This window comes from Struthio camelus, chromosome Z (assembly GCF_040807025.1).
Source record: "Struthio camelus isolate bStrCam1 chromosome Z, bStrCam1.hap1, whole genome shotgun sequence".
NCBI classification, from domain to species: domain Eukaryota; kingdom Metazoa; phylum Chordata; class Aves; order Struthioniformes; family Struthionidae; genus Struthio; species Struthio camelus.
In genome coordinates this window covers 12,465,297-12,484,431 of record NC_090982.1, presented here as the reverse complement: position 1 = coordinate 12,484,431, position 19,135 = coordinate 12,465,297, and the positions used below count along the sequence as shown (strand labels likewise).

Sequence of the window (19,135 nt, the reverse complement as noted above, 5' to 3'; positions counted from 1 at the left end):
TCTGCTGTATGAATAAATACAGCAATCACTGGGATCAGGGACAAATGTGACTTAACACGGCTGTTTGCTCCTTTAACAGGTTTTATTCAGATGACTCCATTGGTCTGATTTGGAAGTGGCTCTGTGACCTTTCTGAATTAATCAATTGCACCTAGGGTGTGCAGTCATGACATAAAGAGCCTTGATAACGGGCTGCAGGGTTTAGCACAGCTGTCCAAGACAAACTTCAGAATCCATGTGTGTATCAGTTCTTCAGTCTGTTTAAGTGACATAAAGTTTGTTTGGAGAACTCAAATCTTTAATTAGAACAGCTGATATAATGGGAAAATACAGTCATACTTCTAGCAGACGAGTCCTTCTTCAGCTCATCTGTTTTTTCCAACTATAACAGTTGTTCTAATAACAGATTCTACCTCTTCCTACAAGCCTGGACCTACTTGTGTCCCGAATTCATCACAGTTAAAACAGCAGTGCTACCCGCTTGTCCATCTGGTGAGCAGAAGTATTTCCTGACATGACGTCTAGCTTCTGGTTGCAATGAGATCTAGCTTTTATTGTATTTTTCAGCTTACATTTAAAAATTTCGTTGCAGTGATTTTAAGTGTATAAAGTCAAAAATGAGGAAGTAGCAGCAGGAAAAAACCTGTTCATACAGCTCAAACTCAGCATTTGAGCGTGTAGCCTTTATGGTACAGTTTGTAACTGCGTAGGACTTTTTTTCCTTATGACGCCTTCATTATCCAGTGCAACTCTTCAAAATCCTGGGGGATTTTTAGGTACCTTAGGATGGAAACAAGTACCTACCTTTAAGCACCTATACTTGAAGCGTTTGCTGAGGCTCTCCTTGTGCAGGAAATCACAGCTTCATCCTGTTGCAGGAAAACTAGGGTCTCATATAGAGTCTGATCCCGATTCCCTGGGGGGAAGAAATTAAATCTCACTTGTAAAAGAGAGTACACTACTAGGACTCCGGGCATGAAAAATTGGCTTAACTTGGTGAATACCATTTAACGCACTAGATAAGTTTTCAGTCCTCTGAGGTAAACCAAAATGTCAATTCTTAAAATCAGAAGTTAAGCATTAACGTCTTGGAGACAAAGTTAACAGGAGGAACAGGCGGCTATGTAAAAGGAAATAAATCGAATAGACTGTGGATTCTACAGCATGCTCAGCTTTAAAAAACTGTGTACAGCACTATCTTGCCTCTAATTCTCAGACTACTTTTTTTTTTTTTTTGGTGTGTGTGTTTTGCACTATGATGAAGAATGCTGAGAATTTAACTGGTTTTAAATTCAATATAGTTCAAGACATTAAAAATACTTCTACTAATAGTCGCTTGGCCTCCAGGAGCAGCAGTGGAAAAGGGCATCTTGGGCTTGGCTCTAGGTGCATAGGACTCAAGAAAAAATCCTTCGTTCACTTCCATAGGTTTCCAGCTACACAAAATGGGCAGAGAGTGATATGAATTTATATACGATATGTATAGCTCATCAGGTCATTCAGCAGCAGCTAGTTTGGGCTTAACTGCATGTTTTTCAAAATAACACTTAAAAGATGTTAGAAGAGGAAGAAGTACTGTTATTCTTCTTAGTAGTCTGCAGAGACTATCAGCCCGATGTCTACACTAAACTGCGAGGTGTGTTTGCCACTGCTCCACCTATCCATGTAAGGCAGAGCAGCCCAGGAGCTGCTTTGAATCATCTCTGAAACCACACCGGCATTGAGAAGGACTCCCGCTGTGCTGCCGGTTTTCCGCGGCTGCAGAGCAGAGTGGGTGGGTTGGCAGGGAGGTCAGAGGAGCAGTGCCAGTTGCGCCTTCTTAATCCACTGCAAACTTCCCTGCCTGGGGGGCTCTCAGCTGGCACCCAGGGCCTGGTCTGCTGAAGCAGGCGGTGGGGAGCCTCTCCCTCTCATCTGCTCCCCAGGCTTCAAAACCCTCTTGAAATGATACGGAAATAATGCCGCCGCTACCAGCACCTCAGGAAAGAAAAAGAACGATTCCTCTCTGAGGTCAATTAAAAATGAAGGGCTAAAGGCTGTGTGCAACACGGCAATCATGAAGCTGAAGCAATCATCATGTACTTTCCCATTGTTCTAAAAACGAACGTGCATGTTGCTTTCCCTCCTCTGTTCTCTCTCCCAAGCCCAAACAAGATGTTTGCCAGCTCTCTGCCTATTAAGCCAAGACAGGCGCTACTGAGGATGATGTGGTCTGCCAGGCAGGAGCAGTAACCCTTGGCAGAAAGATACGATGAGCCCTGAGACTTTTGTTATGACAACACTTCCCCTCGGGTTTGCTCCTCTCCCTACAAGACAACTGCCAGCCATTGAAAGATAGTTTAAAGCTATCTATCTTTGCTACCCAACATAAAAATCCTGAAGTCTGTAGCACGTCAAAAATACTGGGTTAGTGCCTGAGAGTCCCAGCATCCTCCATATAGCAGTGTGGCACAAAGACTGAGCAGACAAGACTGTGTCCTGCCAAACAAGCATCTCCAGCCATCCTGCCTCACGCAGGCAAGAAGCAAAAGCACATACAAAAACATAGTTTCCCAGCCCTGGAGCACAGCCTTAGCAGCAGCATTAACAATTTTTTCCTAAGAGATTGCAGTTTTGAAACCCTTGGTGGCTTGGTTCTCCCTCCTATTTAGAAGACCATCAGAAAGAAGGCTCTGTGGTTTACGGTGTAGGAAGCTAAGTAGGAAGGAAGGTGTGTGATTTTGCTAGAGCCATGCTTGACTCCTGATCAGCTCAGTATCTGCAAAGAGGTCAGGTCAGGGCTCGGACATGTGCTGCTGGTCCAAATGGGCTGTGCAGCAGCTTGTGCTGTAGAAAAGCAGTCAGATTGTCTCTTTCTCCCTTTAAAACACATAACTGGCCAGAAACACAAAACTGGCACTTCTGCTTACTTACCCATCAGGCAAATGCGCTCCATGCTGCAGTTAAACTAATGTGTTATGTTTGTTTTGCTTGAAGCACTGCTACCAAGCAGCACGGAGGCTTCCCCAGCCAGGCTGGACAACGACAGCAGGGCCCTGTGCTGCTGAAAGCAAGTATTCCACAGGCAACTGAAAAGTTATCCAGACCTTTGGTAAATAACACCAAAAATTGGCCAACCCTTCCTCCCTGAGATTCTGCAGCTTTAAAAAGGAGGAGAGACTTGGGTTCTGGAGACTGTGAGTCAGGACGCTTCTTCTTGTGGTACTCGAGCCTACGACTGCTCTGTGATGGTGACCTTTCAATATCCCTGTCCTGCTGGTTCAGCCAGCAGAGTGCCTCCAAGCTAAGTCAGGTGGACGTGGTCCACCTCCATGCAGCCTGGGTGGAAGTGACTGAAAAGGCCACTTCCAATCTTGGAACAAAGCTCTTTGCTCTTCACCAAGTAATTTAAAACACATCCAAGCTCAGGAGCCTTCTGGAAAGTGGTGTGCTAGAAGTAACTCCTGTGCCTGGCGAGACGTTGCTGAAAGCCACCAGCTGGCCCCGGCACGCTGTCCCACAGTGTGCTGTACAGGAAGGGTGTGTGCTTGTGAGGGGTTAAAGGAGCTCCACCAGGAAACGCTGGCAGTTCCAAGAAATGACACAGGGTATTTACTGCCAGTGGAGTGAATATTAGGCTTGGATGAGCAGCATCCCATCCAACCAAGCCAGACTTAGTAATCTCCTTCCTCCTTGGCAGTGCAGGCTAAGTCAGCCCTGCTGAAACTTGAAACACTTTTGTACGATTTGCATGTTTCTATGATGCTTAACCATAGTAACCGTATAGTACTCTAATTATCTCCTAGAAAGACACCTAGGAGGACTGTTAAACAGGAATAAAACAGCATCTTACCAACAAGGATGAACATGTAGTACATTGCAAAGATGAAGAAGACAGTAAACACTAGTGTAATATTTTACAAGTCCCTTCATGTATCATTCCATAAGATCCATAATCGGGATGATTCAAAGGAACAGCATTGGTGACACGCAGGCTCTATCTGAAAGCTTTATTGTTGAAATCAGTGGACTAAGAACACCTCCTCTCCCCAATTTCCTGTCATCAAACATAGTAACAGAAGTAATTTCCAGTTTAGTTGCAATATTACGCATACGGTGGGTGAGGCACACAGATCGTGAGGCCTATCACATACTTATAATTTTCTTGGCTTTTTGCAACAGTGCAAAATGGAAAAATTTGGAATAGCCCTTCTGTTAGTGATAGGCCAACTCAAAAAAAAACCCTCATATTGTACGTTTTGGATTTGCATACTTCTTTTCCTTTCCTCTTTGCAATGATTTTGCTGTCTTTGTTTGCTCAGCTTACACGTTTTCATAAGAACAGCCAGCCAATTCCTCTGACTTTCCAAAAATTTGTGACAAATACAGGGATCATGCAAAGGTGTATAAATTACACCTAGAGCAGGCATGCACAAATTTAAGCATGATCAGGTATTTGTGGCCTGGCTGGAGAACCCCATTCTCCCGATGAGTAGCACTTAGGTGAGTAGGCCCACTGACTTAAATAGGATGTCTCATGCAAGCAATGTGCATTGTAGTTAAATGTTGCTCGCACATAGGTGGCGAACCAAGAGGTGTATGGAAATTCTTCTCTGTTGAGTGTGAGCACAGAGCTCCTGAACAGCATGAATAGCCAGTGCATGTGTCCACAGGCCTCTCTGGGGTAACAAGTCATGCCTGCCTGATTTGAGTCTATGCCGGGAATAAGTAAAAATATCTTTCTTTTTACCTTGCGGTGCCTGTTGGTCAATATATACGTTTTTAACCTGGATAGGAGAAAACTTTGACATTGTATTGCCCCTGTAGCAATGGAAACATTAAAGCAACCCATTGCTCTTGACTGGTCCGGGCTAATACAAGGCAGGGGAGGAGGCCTGAAGTTATAAATCCCAAGCAAGGTTCATTCTTTGAAAAGAGTGTCTCTGTTGGTAGCAAATGCCCTAGGAAAAGGCAGCTGTCTAGAGGAGCCATTGTCCCCACTGTCAGTCTGAAGACTGCTCTGCAGTGTGCTTTGAAGGATCCCACAGCACGGTCACTGATAGAGCAGGGCCTGCACATTACCACCCACCCAGTAGTCCTCCTGAGAGGAAAATAAAGCCTTTGCAGCTTTGCAAGAGGAAGAGGAAGCAGCCCCCTCCTCCTCCTCCCTTGCATACGTATGCAAAGGATCTGGCTAGTCTCCCCGCTGGCATGCAGAGATTGTGCAACCCCTGTGCCCCCCACTCTCCGGCCACAGCAAGCGCCGGAGCCGGGGAAGCACAAGCGCACCTTTGTGCACAGGCTGAACCATGGCTCTGCCCATCATCTGTCCCCAGTCGCCTGCTGATGTGCTGCATCCGGGCCCTGTTTCTAATTGCCTACTGATGCTGATATAAGCAGGGGGTGAAGGACAAGAAGGTCAAAGTCCGTAAGTGCAGACTTTCAGCACAGCTCTGCTGGCTTCCCTTAAACTCCATTGGCCTACACGAGCTGAAAATCTCTCTGGTTTTACTGGGTTAGACGTCTTTTCCTCTCCTTAAGACAGGGACAGAGCAATCTAGTGGTTACTATTTTTATGCAGAAAGTTCAAGTTAATCTCTGTTTTCGCATGAGTATAAATGCCAAGGCCTGCATACATACATTTCAGCAGCAAAGAGAAATTATTCACTGAATTTATGGCATTTCATTAGCCTTTACATTATCTTTGGGCCCAGAGGCCCCAAAGGAAACTGAGACCTTCCTGTGAAAGGGACTTTTTTCAGGGCTTTATCCAGCTGGGTCTTGAAAACCTCCAAGGACAGAGAACACACAACCTGCCCCACTGCCCGGCTATCACTGGGGGGAAAATTTCCTGATCTCCAGTCTGAACTTCTCTTCTTTCAGTTTATGCTCAGTATGTCTCTCCCTCCCACCAGGCACCACTGGTTTCACGGGTTCCCTGTACAAATCTGTCTGCCCTGATAGAAGTTACAAACTAAAGAAACACGACAAGGTGGGCCACAACAAAAGCAAGTCTGTGGAGGACTTGGCTTGCCCAAACTGAGCTCACTTAGCTGAGACCAGAAGTCCACCTCTCCCAATATCCTTTCTCTGAGACCAGCCCACAGCTATGGAAGAGTGAAAGGACAAGGAGGTCTACGCTGGTACTTTTTTGGAATACTTTCCCAGCTTCCAGAAATTTGTGTCTCAGAGGTGAAGAGTTTACATTTAATAACTCCTGAATGATTTCAGTTGTCCATGAGTTTATCAGATTGTTTGTGAATCTGTATAAACTTCTGCCGTCCATAGCATCCTGTGGCAAGGAGTTCCTCAATGTAATTAGCTAACTGTCATGTGAAAAAATGTGCTTCTTTTCACGTCTGAAAATAGTGGAGGTTGTGTTTGAAACCACCACTTTCTGGTTTTATTGAAGCTCCTTACTTGAATTAGGGGAAACAGTGAATAATCCCTTAGTCATCTTCTCTGTTCAGCTCATGCAGGACGTACAGGACTCTACCATGTCTCTTCTCATCGCCATACTGCATCCTTTCAACCACCTGTGTTGCTCTTCTTTGTACCTGACCCAGCTCTACTGGGTAGATGTAGGGACAAGAACTGCACGGAGTTTTCCAAAACACAGGTGCAAACTGACAGTTTGGCAGAAAGATGTTCTCTATTTTCTTCTCTCTTCCTTTCCCAAAAGGCTCTAATACTGAGCTAGCCGTTTCAGCTGAGCGCTAACCCTGCTGTGTGCAGAGCTATGTATTTGACCCTGAAGATCTTCTCCTGAGCAGGAATAATCCATTCAGAATCTGCCCCTGCCCCAGAATAGTCAGGGAGGGGTTTTCCCCCATTACGGCCCCTTTACCTCCACTCCAGTGTCCTGTCCATTCAGATAAGCCAGCTTCCAGGAGCACTCCATAGGGGTGGCTCATTTCTGCTTTCATTTGCTTTCAGTACTTGTCTAACATGCTCCAAACCTTGCACCTCTTTGACCATGAGACAACAATACGTAGTACAACATAGTGCTATGTACCACAGTACAACAGAGACTGTGCCCCAATAAAATACTTTTCTGGCTTTTATTGGAGGGAACGTTTTATGACATCTCTGTGTGCCTGCCTTCCTGCAATCCTGCTGATTCCCTTGGGCCTTGTAGCTAGCCTCAGTACCCAAATCTCAGCTTTCGGAGTAACTTCCTTCCCTACTTCCAGCCCCAGACAAGGGGAGAGGTGTTAAAAGGCTATGAGAGCATGATGACATTGAAGGAACAGGAAAGCGGAGACAGACAACCCCCTCTACGCCATAGCCTGCATTACAGTGGTGACCGGCCTCCGCTGGCACTGTTTCAGAGACAGTAAAATGGCAATAGCAAGTGTCACAAGTCCATATCTTGGCAGTGCCGTTACCCTGGTGCCATCTCAGGGCAGGATCTGGGCACTATTGGGAGTTTATCACCAATGGGATCAAACTAGTGTTCTCGTGACTCAAATGCAATGAAAAGGGAACAAAACTTGTTTTCGTTATTTCGTCTATCCCAGAGAGCACTAGTATTTCTGAAACGACGCATGACTAGTCCAGCACAGTGTAAAACCCTCAGTCTATTTTTTTTTCTCACACTGACTTTTTCTGTGCCTGGTACAAAGCCCATATAAGTATTCTTTCTCCTAAGGGAACAATAACCTTAAGGGCTAATCTGGAGTAGCCATGCTTTGTTAAAAAGATCTATGGCCTGTGATGCATTTTGTGTAGAGTCACACTGCAGTGGGTTGGCTGATGGGGCACTCAGTCTGCCTAGCCTGGCAAAAAGGCCAGCATATGGTCTTGCATGTCCCGCGTCCTATTTCCCCAGGTGACACAGCCTGAAAAGGACAAAAGGGAAATATTTTGTGCCCTGGCTGAAGACCTGAGATAAGACTATGCTGTGCAGATTTCTGGAACAACATTTTAAAGATCTGATATCTTTACGATTCTCCCACAGCTTTGATCTGCCTCCCTGAACAAATTGCTTCACCACATCATGCCTGAGTTTCACCTCTGTTGAATAGTAAATATTATAGTGACTCCTTAAAAGCCAGGAATTATTTCAATCAATCCCAGGGAAAGGTATTGAAGGAGTTTCTTGTGGGTGAACACTGTCATTTCCTTGGTGGTTCACAGAAAGCGTTCATGGCTGTTAGAACTGATAGTAATTAACGGACCACGTAAAAACACTGATGACTTAAGAAGCCGACTCAGATCCCACCTCTTTGTTTAGACTTGTCTGTAAATTCTTCACATTTTTGTTTGTTAAGAACAAAGATAAACTGTTTTAAATGTAACCACAACCCGTAAACGTAACCTGCAACATCCGAAGGACGGGTCAGATTTTCTGTTGGGTGAGTGGGTGCAGCTCCTGACTGCAGTTGAGAGGTTCTCTCAGGAGTTGCAAAGCTGTGAGCATTTCCTCTCTGAAAGAGAAATGAGTCTTTCTATGTAAGGCAGAAGATCAATTTGCGTAATGTGGAAGATCGAAAGATGTGGTCTAAAAAGGCCGAGGGAGCAAGATGACGAACCCGAAGAAAAGAACCCAGAAGAGTGGGCATTTGCTGGAGGAATGCGCAGGTTCTTACACAGCAAGGGGAAGGGGCACAAAGAAAAGGTTTCGGCATGGCCTACAGTCCAAAATGCTGGCGATCAGAGGTTTTAAAGTACCACCCTAAACAAACAAATGGAAAATAACACATGGGAGCAGGAAACCTCTCCACCCCAAGTTCAAGTTTTGCACATGTAGAGTGGCTGGCTGGAGCAATGGGACATGGACATGGGCCTGTGCGTTTCAGATACCAAGAGCTGCTGAACCTCTCCCCGAGAACCTTACAACAAGGCAAAAATGCAGGTGTGTCCGATCGGATCACATGCCATGCGGCAGGCACAGTTGAGCACCGTGTTAGACGAAAGGCACCTGTGTGCTCATTGCTGAAAAAGCAGTGACTCTGGGATATGGGTCAATTCACGCTCAGGTCAGTCCCTTCATTACATCCGCTCCATGCAAAGCCTCAGATAGCTTCAGCCGCGGTGTGTGTGTCAGCTCCGGCGCTAGGGCAGTCACTTTCCTGCCCCAAGAGAGGTTAGAGCACAGAGCTTCAATCCCTCAGTGTCACGCCTTAGCCTGCCAAAGCCATCAGCTTAGCTGAGAGAGTATGAAAAGGTTCTGAAAACATCGTTTCAGATTCTGAGAACGTCATTCCAGACTAGGCCTTGCTTACCCCATTGCTCACGGGGAACAGCATTTGCAATCAGTCGCTTTGCCAACCCTTAAAACGTTTTAATTTTGCTACAGCAGCTCATGGTAACTAATTATTCTCTTCAAACAAGTTCAGTTTTCCCTCTAGCTCTTCAGCCCTTTACTCAGGGCACTCACTCACTCACTTATTTTTTGCCAAAACACTGAGCTCCGTATCCATGTGACTTATTATTTTCTTGAGGTGTCCCTGACCATCAGACACTTCATCAGATTCTTTAATATCTTTTGCATCCTGTTGCTGTAGACACGTTATGCACCTGCTGGACCATCTGCAGTTGCAGACTGCAGTTCAGCCCACGCACACAAGAGATTTCTTTATCCATTACTTTACACTTACACTAAATGGTATCTGTCTGTACAGAGAGGCTCTAGCGAGGTTTCTAACAAGGGCCAGCTCAAGACATTTCAGGAGCACAGGCAAAACTGAATTTTTTGCTGCCATGAGGACCAAGGGCCTCTAGTGCTGCCTCCGGAAGATGAGACGAATGCTGCAGGCAGCTCCAGCATGCTGATGCTGTTCTTCTTGCACCCAGGGAAATGGGAGGTTGGAGAGAGCAACTAGTGCAGTGGCACCAGCCAGCCTAGCTTCCCGGGACTCCAGCACAGACTAAGAAAGTGGTGGGGCTATAGTCCTTTTCCTGCTAAACTTTTTGCTTATTTCATGGCTTTGTCACATGTTCATTTCTTGCTCATATTTACGGAACAGCACCACCAAGACTTGATGTAATCACTTGGCATTAGCACGAATTTATGTTTTGCTGTTTATTTTTTCTTTCCTTCTTTCTTTCTGTTGTCACAAGTCAGCCTGTTGAGGAACAGTCTGTACAGACTCTTCCATAAGTTTATTAGGCAGTCTGGCAAAGCATCCAGCTTTTCACCATACTCCCAAAGCTTTGCGTTCATTGTAATATTTGGCACCCTGATTCCTTTGCAGTGTAAGCTAAGAGAATAATGTTTTTGGTTTATCTTGTTGCATTCATAACCCTGCACCACTGAAAACTATAAAGTTCAATGTAACATTTGCAAAAATATCAATTGCCTGTTTGAATTTCTTTACCTTCTGTTTGGCCTCTGTGACATGACACAGATTTCATACTGGACACACGTTGTTTCACTAACTGATAACAGGACAGGGCAGTGTTGGATGGGAGGGCTTCTGTTCCCTGCCCTCAAGCTCTTAGCCACTGCAGGTGTTGTTTTGGTAGGTCTTAATGGACCTTAATGGGAGTGTGCGTTCCCCAGAGAAACCCCTCCCGAATGACTTACCGATCCAGCCTCACAGGATTAGTCCTTTGGATTTGGCTTTCTTGATCATTTCCCCTGGGTAACTAATAGCTTGTCAAGAAATTTCACAGAAATGAATCCTTCTGGTCTACTCTCTGTAATAGCTGGTGATCACCCGAGCCACTGCGCACCCGCTTGGTGTGAACACCTCTGTTCTGGTGTACCCCAGAACATCTCATGGCTCTTTTGATCCCTTCTAGGTTTCACTGACAGGTTACTGGCAAATGATTAGGATTTGGAGGACTTCGTTCTTTTTGCTCTCTCCACTAACGGGGGGCTGACCTCGAACTACCTGGCTCGAGATTGAAATACAGCTAAAGAGTGACTACTCCTCGTCAGAGAATAGGGGTCCACATGTACTGACCACACGGTAGCAGCTGTTGGTCCCATTGTTATGTTCAAGCTCTGTTTCTGTTTATAAATGTTACCTTACCCATCTGGGAAAAACAAACAGCGCAATTCAGGTGACCAGCTGCATAGCTGGGATGGTGACTCAAGATTACCAAGTTCTCTTGGCTGCAATGGATAGTTCAGGAGCAAACCAAAGGATTAAATGGGCTTGCATGAAACAATCCATCAAAGAACTACGCATAGCGATCAAATCGTCAAATAGCGATTTCACATTCTCCTTTATGACTGACATATCCACAGTCTTTCTGTGCGTTATTCATGGACAGAACAAAGGTCTGAGGTTGTGAAATAGCATGTTCACTGTTGACTTTAACTCAAAAGTAAATTTGTAGAAGGAATTACCATTAAAATACACTCTTTTCCTACTCAGCGAGGTGATCCAGCAACTTCCGGTGCCTTACTAGCAAGCTGTACATTTAGGGTAATCAGATTCCTGTCTTGGCTCAGTTTTAAATGTTTTATGAGTCAATTAAAACCACTTGAAAGAATTTAATGACATAGGCACCACACATTTTATTCCTTGACAACTGAGTTCTGCATTGTTTTCCTAGGGCTAGGATTAATGAACGTTCTCAAAAAACTTTGCCCTAAAGGGAAGTACCCAGATCCTAACTATTTGTATTTTTAAGCACTGAAACTTGGCAACCAGGGCACTGCTTGTAGGAAGTTTTCAGTGATCCAAAAAAGCCCCACAGATATATGCATTTAGGTTTTCACGTGTGCTAAGCACTGTGTTTACCGGGATCTGTGTGGCCCCACTAAATCTCCTGAGATTTGTGTGGGTGTGGGTGTGTGCATGCGTGTGGGGGGGGGGGGGCTGTGCGTGTGTGGGTGTGCGCGTGTGGGTGGGTGGGTGTGCGTGCACACACGTGTGCTGGGGGGAGACGGAGATACTTGAGGATTTGAACAGGGTTTTCCCCAAACAGTATTTTATGAAAAGTTTTATCCACACAGGAAGTCACATCACTCTGATTATATCAGAGCAGTTACAGTGCTGAGGGTCCCTGACATGACTCCCCGTTCAGACTTCCTTTCAAAATGAGGAATTGGTCAGCACAGAGAAAAGCTCTTTGCTATCTATTTTAAACCAGGGTTCATCTGGAAACAGTCACATTGTGTTAGGGCCAAATTTTCAGGAGTGCAAATCACCATTTGCATGGACTTCAGAGGAGCCAGGCTTGTTTTCCACCCTCAGAGATCTGACCTCTGGATTTCTCTTCAACTTTTACACTATGTTCATTATCTTCCTTACCGCTCCTTTTGCCAAACAAAGCTATATTTAGCCCTTTCTCTGATATTTCATGCTGAATTCAATTTTTCTACCTCCACCAAGCAATATATGATACCTCCAGTCATGGTTTTACAAAGCCATGAAAACAAAATGAAGGGCTTTTAAAATGTAGCTCTAACTTTACTCTAGAAGTCTTGTTATAACAAGCATAGTTTGAGGTCTAATGCTGCAAAATGAGGAAGCAGAAGAAAGTGACAGTGGGGGTCTGGAAATTCCAGTTGTGACAGGTCAATAAGACTTACACCTACAGGCTCATGTGCGTGGAAAAAGTGGGAGTCTGGGAAGAAGAAATGAGTCAACTGGATGACCTGGTGTGGGTTCTGGAGACGCGGAAAAATCCTGAAAGCCGTCCGACCCACACACACACTTGAAAAGAAAAAGCTGTAATACCGGGACAGTAAAGAAAGAGAAAGAAACCAGGACGCTGTTCCTGTAAACAGCCCTGAATCAGTGCTCACGTACAGATCGCTGAAGTCACCTCTTGCTTTGAGAAATATGCCGAAGCCCTGTGCTGACCCAAGACCTTAGACACTTGTTAAATTGCGTGCAAAGGAAAAGAACGTAAGAATGGTCCTACTGGCTGAAACGAAAGATCCATCCAGCTTAATATCCAATTTCTAGCGACGGACAGGAGCAGACACCTAGAGCAGATTACAAGAGCCAGGCATGTAGAGAGCAGTTCTGGATTCATGCTTCCAGCTCCAGTCTGTCAGCCCAGTACCCAGTGCTACTATAACTGCAGAGCACCCAAGGGTGGTTTAGGTGCACTTTCTTCCCCCATGCAGTTGGCAGGGTTCAAAACAGACAAATATACAGCTTTTACTCAGGCCTATCCGCAAGCAATGCCCCCCTCCACCTCACCTACAAGTGCACAGCGTTTAAGGCAATTTCAAAACATTATTTTTTGAGGCTTGAAATAACTAGATTTCCCTGGCCTTTAATTTACCACTTGACTAGTTTCCTATTTAACCTTTCACTTCAAACCCTATTTCACAGCATGAAATGATACCCCTGCACACCATATTTCTCTTTTTTAGGCAAGCCTACCAAAATTATCTTTTACTTAGATGTGATGGGAAGTGCATGCCACTTTCTGAAACAACTCAGTGAAAATAGCATATTATTTGAAAGCAAATTCTCGGTGAAGGTTGCAGCTGAGAAACTTGGATGGGAGAAATGGCATATCAGACAGGTTTTAACCCAAGTTCCACTTATTCAGAAAGGCAAGGGCATGAAAACTTTCTAAAAGAGCAACCTTTCCCAAAGCCCTGTTTCAGGAAGGCACCTAAGTCTGTGCCTAGCTTTAAGGAAAGGAGTTGCCATAGAAATACTCCTGGGCTCCCACTAAGTCATGGATTGAACTAAAGACTCTAGAATTAATCACATAGACTTCTACAGCTTGAGCTAAACAGTCAAGACTTGCTAGCTAAATTGTAAGGAGATATATTTCTTATGTGGATAAGGCACAGCAGGGAATCTTACCGCTGCTTCAGACTTTAATTAGGCACATCTTAATTATCTTGTTGGATGGAAGCCCTAAAAATAAGGCTGGAGTGACTGTACCTCCTCTCCAGCAGTGTACTTAATCATTTTGCTAAGGTTTGAAACAAGAGTTACAGAAAAGAGTAAGCCCACACGGAGAGATTCTTTTCCCCACATGTGATATATTTTTGTTTACTGCTGTAACATCTAACGGATTTTGTGGGCAGCAAAACCTGTAGTTGAATCATACCAGTCTTGAACTAGCTGTGAATGTGTGTGTGTGTGTGTGTGTGTGTGTGTGTCTGTGTGTGTGTGTGTGTGTGTGTGTGCGTGTAAATATGTATATATATGTACGTGTGTGTACATATATGTGAGGGATACATGCATGGGGGAAGTCTCATCCTTTGCATTTATTTATTCCGATGAAGCAACCTGAGCTCAGGTTTCTCCCTCTTGGGGAGAGGGCATTCACCAACGTTAAGGTGTTAGTGCCGGTACGAGGGAGGTGATGTGTCCCTGTTGCCTTCATTTTCAGGTGGCATCTCCTTTTCTCTTCTTTTTTGTCTTGCTTTGGGGCTGGAAGGCACTTCTTTACAGCATGCAGTTGAAAGCTCCTAAACCGCAATGAGGCATCTTTTTTTTAATGTGAACATTTCTGATGAGGTGGTTTGGGTGGGTGGTTGCTCGGCAGACATGACTTTGGTGAATCCCACTGTCAGTCACTTAACACTCCCCAGCCTCTGGGTGGGGAGCGTGTGTGCTTAACTGAGGGGGCTGCTTTGGTGACCAGGCCATGAAGAGTTTGAACCTTCAAAGCTGAGATCTGTTTTGTCTAAATCCCTACTCAGTCCTAAACCCATTTTTTCCCTGTCTGTAAAGAAAGCAGCTGATAGCTTTGCCATGCAGCCTGAGGAGCATTATGGATATGGATACCTTGGAGTTTGGCGTGTCATTGGGATAATCTAGGAGAGAAGGCTGTAACAGCCTTGGGTGGCAATGCAGGCGAAACAAATTCCAGCATGACTGTGCTGTGCTGGTTGGCTCCAAAGGGGAGCTGCTTTCTCCACAGTCTGAGGACGCACGACAGCGATGAAGCGGAGCCCGTGGTGACCTATGAGGCTAGCCAAGCGGTTTAGTCAGAGACGTGGGGATAATTATGCACCTTAGTTAATTGCATTCCATTGGGAACACCATTTTTACTCCAACCACCACTGAAGATTTCAGGTGCTTCTGGCCCCTGTCACTCAGTTGGTCACTGTTTGCAGGACACACCAGCCTGCTAGGGAGGTAAGGAGGGCTTAGGGGAAGCAGCAAGGCCACAGTACCGTTGCACTCGCCAGCACACAAGATACAGGCACATCCATGACAGGATCTCCATGGCCCAGAGACAAAAATAGCTCTACCAAAGCTGCCGAACAGCATGCAATTTTGGATGGCTGACCATGTGGATGCAGCCTTTGGATGGGACTGGGCCAAGGTCCTTTCTGACATATGTCACCTTAGAGATAAGGGGTGTGTGTTGGTTGCACAGGGGACAGATTAATTGTGGATTTATTTCCAATTTGTGCCAGCCTATTTAAGACCAGTGGGTCCCTGGTGAGTGTACCAAGGCAATGGGGATTATCATGCTTGGCCACTTCAGTTTTGTCTACAGCAAGAAAAATCAATCTAGATCCACAATAGATGTAGACTTAAAGTGAATTTGTTAAACCACATTAAAACTCTGTTTGGGCATTTTCAATTAGAAGTGGACTTAATGTGATTAGACTTAATTAGTTTCCCAAGTGAATTGGTCTGAGCTTAATTTGAGATGTTTCAATCCTAAATGAGAGGATCTACCCAGAAATTGAATGAGGCTTCAAAATCCACTTAAAAAAATTAATTTGAATTCATTTCCATGAGAGCACATTGTGTGGATTAAACATTAGTCGATGGAGTTACAGCAATGAAGTGAGAGAACTGTCAATTCTGTCAGCACCTGAGGAGTTTACTGCCTTGCAGGTCCGGATTCAAACAAAGGTTGTCAAAATTATTCCTCGTAATAGATTTTCACCTTCTGTGCCTTTTCCCCCTTCTTTTTTATTTTCAACAGCCAAATTTTGGGTTATAGCTAGTGATGTTCTTCAGGAACGTAGTAGCTGTTATGTCTGTAGAAAGAACAAGCCACTTTAGCCTGGTATTTTTTTAAGAAGGATAAAGCTTATGCTCATTAAATACACAAAACTATTTGTCTTTTGTCACAGATCAAATAGCATCAACACTTTGCCCACTAATGTGACTAGCAGTTGGTGATCAAAAGACCCAGAAAATTCTGAAACGATGTATATTAAAGTGCCCATTTCTCTTGTTGTGAAAGTTTCCTGAACTTTCACAAACTGAGTCCATAAAAATTGTTGGTAAATCAGATGCTCTTGGATCTTGTTTGTAGCATCATATATACAGACACATGTACAAACAACTCCAGAATATGCCATTTCCTGAAAAGAGACGTTAGTGAAACGTCATCACCTGCCACAATTGCTGCTGTTGCTAAATGCATTGGTCTGTCAGCTTGACCTTTAAACTGCTATTGGGATACTTGTATGTAACCAAGATTTGCATCTTCAAACATGTCAGTAATACAGAAGCTACTGTTGTCCTGACTCAGCTGAGTAGATGTCAAAGATTTGGTGCTTAGCTGCTGACAAAATTTCAAGCCCAACTTAAGATGAGAATGTATTTTATTCCCAGTTATGGGAAGGACACAGATTTACTAAATATTTCTACTTACACTGGTGTTTCTTACCCTTTTCTTGTTGTTAGTGGAGTAACAATAGGTAGTTTGATGCTTGTGCAGGTGTAGATCCAAAATTCTGCTCTCCTTCATGGATTTTAAATGGAGAGGAAGAGAAATTGATAATTCTCGGAATGATTTAAGAGTACCCTGAGAATAGGATTAAACCACTAACTATACTGATGCAAGAACCAGTTTTGTTACATCAGCGCAATTTTTGTTAAAAAAAACCCAGAGGTCTCAAACCGCTATATACTATTCTAATAAGGCACTGGAGTCTCAAAGCAATTGTAATTAAGCCCCCTTTGTACGGCCAGTGTATTTGTAAAAAGGAATCTAAAAACTAAAGAAAATCAGGTTCCTGAAGTGTTGCTCAACTATTTGTTACACTGGAGCACTCTATTTATTTTTGTTTACTGATCAGCCTCTTTTGCCCCACATTTCGCAAAGTTGTTTATGTGAGCGAAAAAATTAGACTTAGCAGCATTTTGCATTCGCTTTGCATTGCGTAAAAAATTGCACGAAGTGCAGAGGTTCGGAGTAGCCAGTTTATCACCCGTAAGATGAGCTTGGGCATAGACAGCTTTATTTGTACACTGAAGAAGGTGAGGTGAAGAGAGCAAGATATGAATAAGCAAAAGCTCCACAAACTGTTGGTACCCGCTGTGCCTTGGTGACAAGGGGGAAGGTCTCCTCTACCCATCCTGTGATGAAATGATGTACATGAGAGTTCAACTTCTTTTCCCCTGAGATCTGTGTAATCTTTCCCAGGTCGTACAACATGTCTGAGCTGTCGTTCTTACTTCACTGAAATGGTGTTAATGACAACACCCCTCTACCTGAAGAAGTCCAAGTGGCCTCTGGACAAGGAGGTGATAAAGTGCTCTGAGACCTGTAGACGGTACCGTGCCGTAACAGCTCAAAATATCGTTGAATGTGGCTCATTTTTTGAACGCTCTCTGAAAGCCCACTCTTTGCCACCGTTCTGCAACAGAGGAGCAAACGCAGCTGGCAACTTGGTGTTAAACTAGCTGCTACCAGCTCTGTTGTAGTAACTCTGAGCTGGCAGCAGCTGAGGAAGAAAGACAGGCTTCAGCGTCCGGAGCGATCCCTGCCGCTTTCTCATCTTTGTACATAGGATTAAATCTTGCCTTTCCTCTGCAGAGGAAAGACATGTTGCCTGAAAGGAATAATATGCCTCATTCTGGGCTGGATTCTGATATTCTAACTCTTGGTTTCCCAATAAATGAGCGTCACTTCCGACAGAGAAGGTGTAAGGGAATCAGGAATCTGGCTTTTCATTTTTTAGGCCTTCTTTTTGAATCCTCAGGTTCCTCAGGTCATCTCACAGCACTGGGCCCTCAGAAAGAACGTAGCTTTGGTAGGGGTCCATCCTGTTTCCTGCTCATTGCGCCTCAATGCTGATAACACCCTAGGATGATTATACAATGCTGGTGAATGCAGCGTGAAGGTAATGTTTACCTTGAGCATTTAAATTCCGCAGAGTACAGAAAACCAGGTCATAGTGAGATTATTTAATAGTATACTTGGTTCTCCAAGCACAGTTGGTGCTCACATTTTGCCGAAGTATGCTCCCTCCTTGCTGAGTAGTGACCCCTTAAGGAAAAACAGAGCTACTGCCGCTAGGAACGTCTTCCCTGCCACAGGCTGTTCTTCCCCGAGATTTGCTTTCTCTCCCCTGCCTCGGGTTTATTCTCCGGTTCTCTGTTCAGCACATTTGAGAAGGGATATCTTAACCCTGTCTGTGGAGAAATTCAAGTGCTGTTCAAATACGCTGAGGGGCACGTATCTTCTGTGAGTTTTTGTGTCAAAAATTGTACCCGCGTCTTTTTTCATTGTCTGGTACAAATCTCCGATGCTGCACTGTTAGGCCACTTTGCAAGTTCATTTCTTTGCCTGATTGTTTTGCAGTCGATGTTGTTCACTCCGTTCACTTTACAATAGAGTCACAGCTTACACAGGTATTGGAGTTTTTTTGACTGTTTGTTTTTATTAAGTCCAGATGCTAAAATCCCAGTACTTCTGGTTAACAACAGCTTTCCTAGAAGCTTCTTGCTCCAGGGGTTCATTGGGAAAATGTCAAAAAACTGGACCGTAAAACTTTCAGCTCCATGAGACAGGGAAGAGGAACTCAGTATTTATTGGTTTTATCTTCTTAGGGCCTGACTCGGGAAAGTTTTCTGAATGTTTTCAATCAGGCAGTACTGGAAAACAGTTCTATAGCATCTTTTGTGCATGGTGATCGCTGCAAACGTTTTTGCAGCCTAACAGACACTCAAAACAGTCTTCTCAGAGTCAATCACTAAGACTTGCTAAGCAGTAATCCTAGTTTTAGGCTCTGATCCTGTCCGTTTTTCCATATTGCTTGACATTTCCAAACCTACAGGTCCTTGAGGTTTTGAGCAATTCCTGCAATTTTTTTTTGCCTATAACTTATTCGGAGTATCCTGTTTCCTACCTGATGGAGTAAGCATACCTTTTACAGATAATAGTTACCTGCACATGCAAGGACATTGGCTCAGGTTAGCAGAGCAAGTATTTACCCGGACTTTTGGGTAAGTTTTCCAGATGCAGTGAACTCCACATTGCTGTAGTTACACTGTTATCACCACTTTAAAGCTCACTCCGG

At 44.4% G+C, this 19,135-nt stretch overlaps 1 protein-coding gene across 4 annotated transcripts in view; it reads left to right on the top strand.

Moving 5' to 3' along the window:
* Positions 1-19,135, top strand: part of NRG1 (neuregulin 1) — a 420,325-nt gene that overhangs the window by 219,514 nt on the left and 181,676 nt on the right. The window lies entirely within an intron of this gene.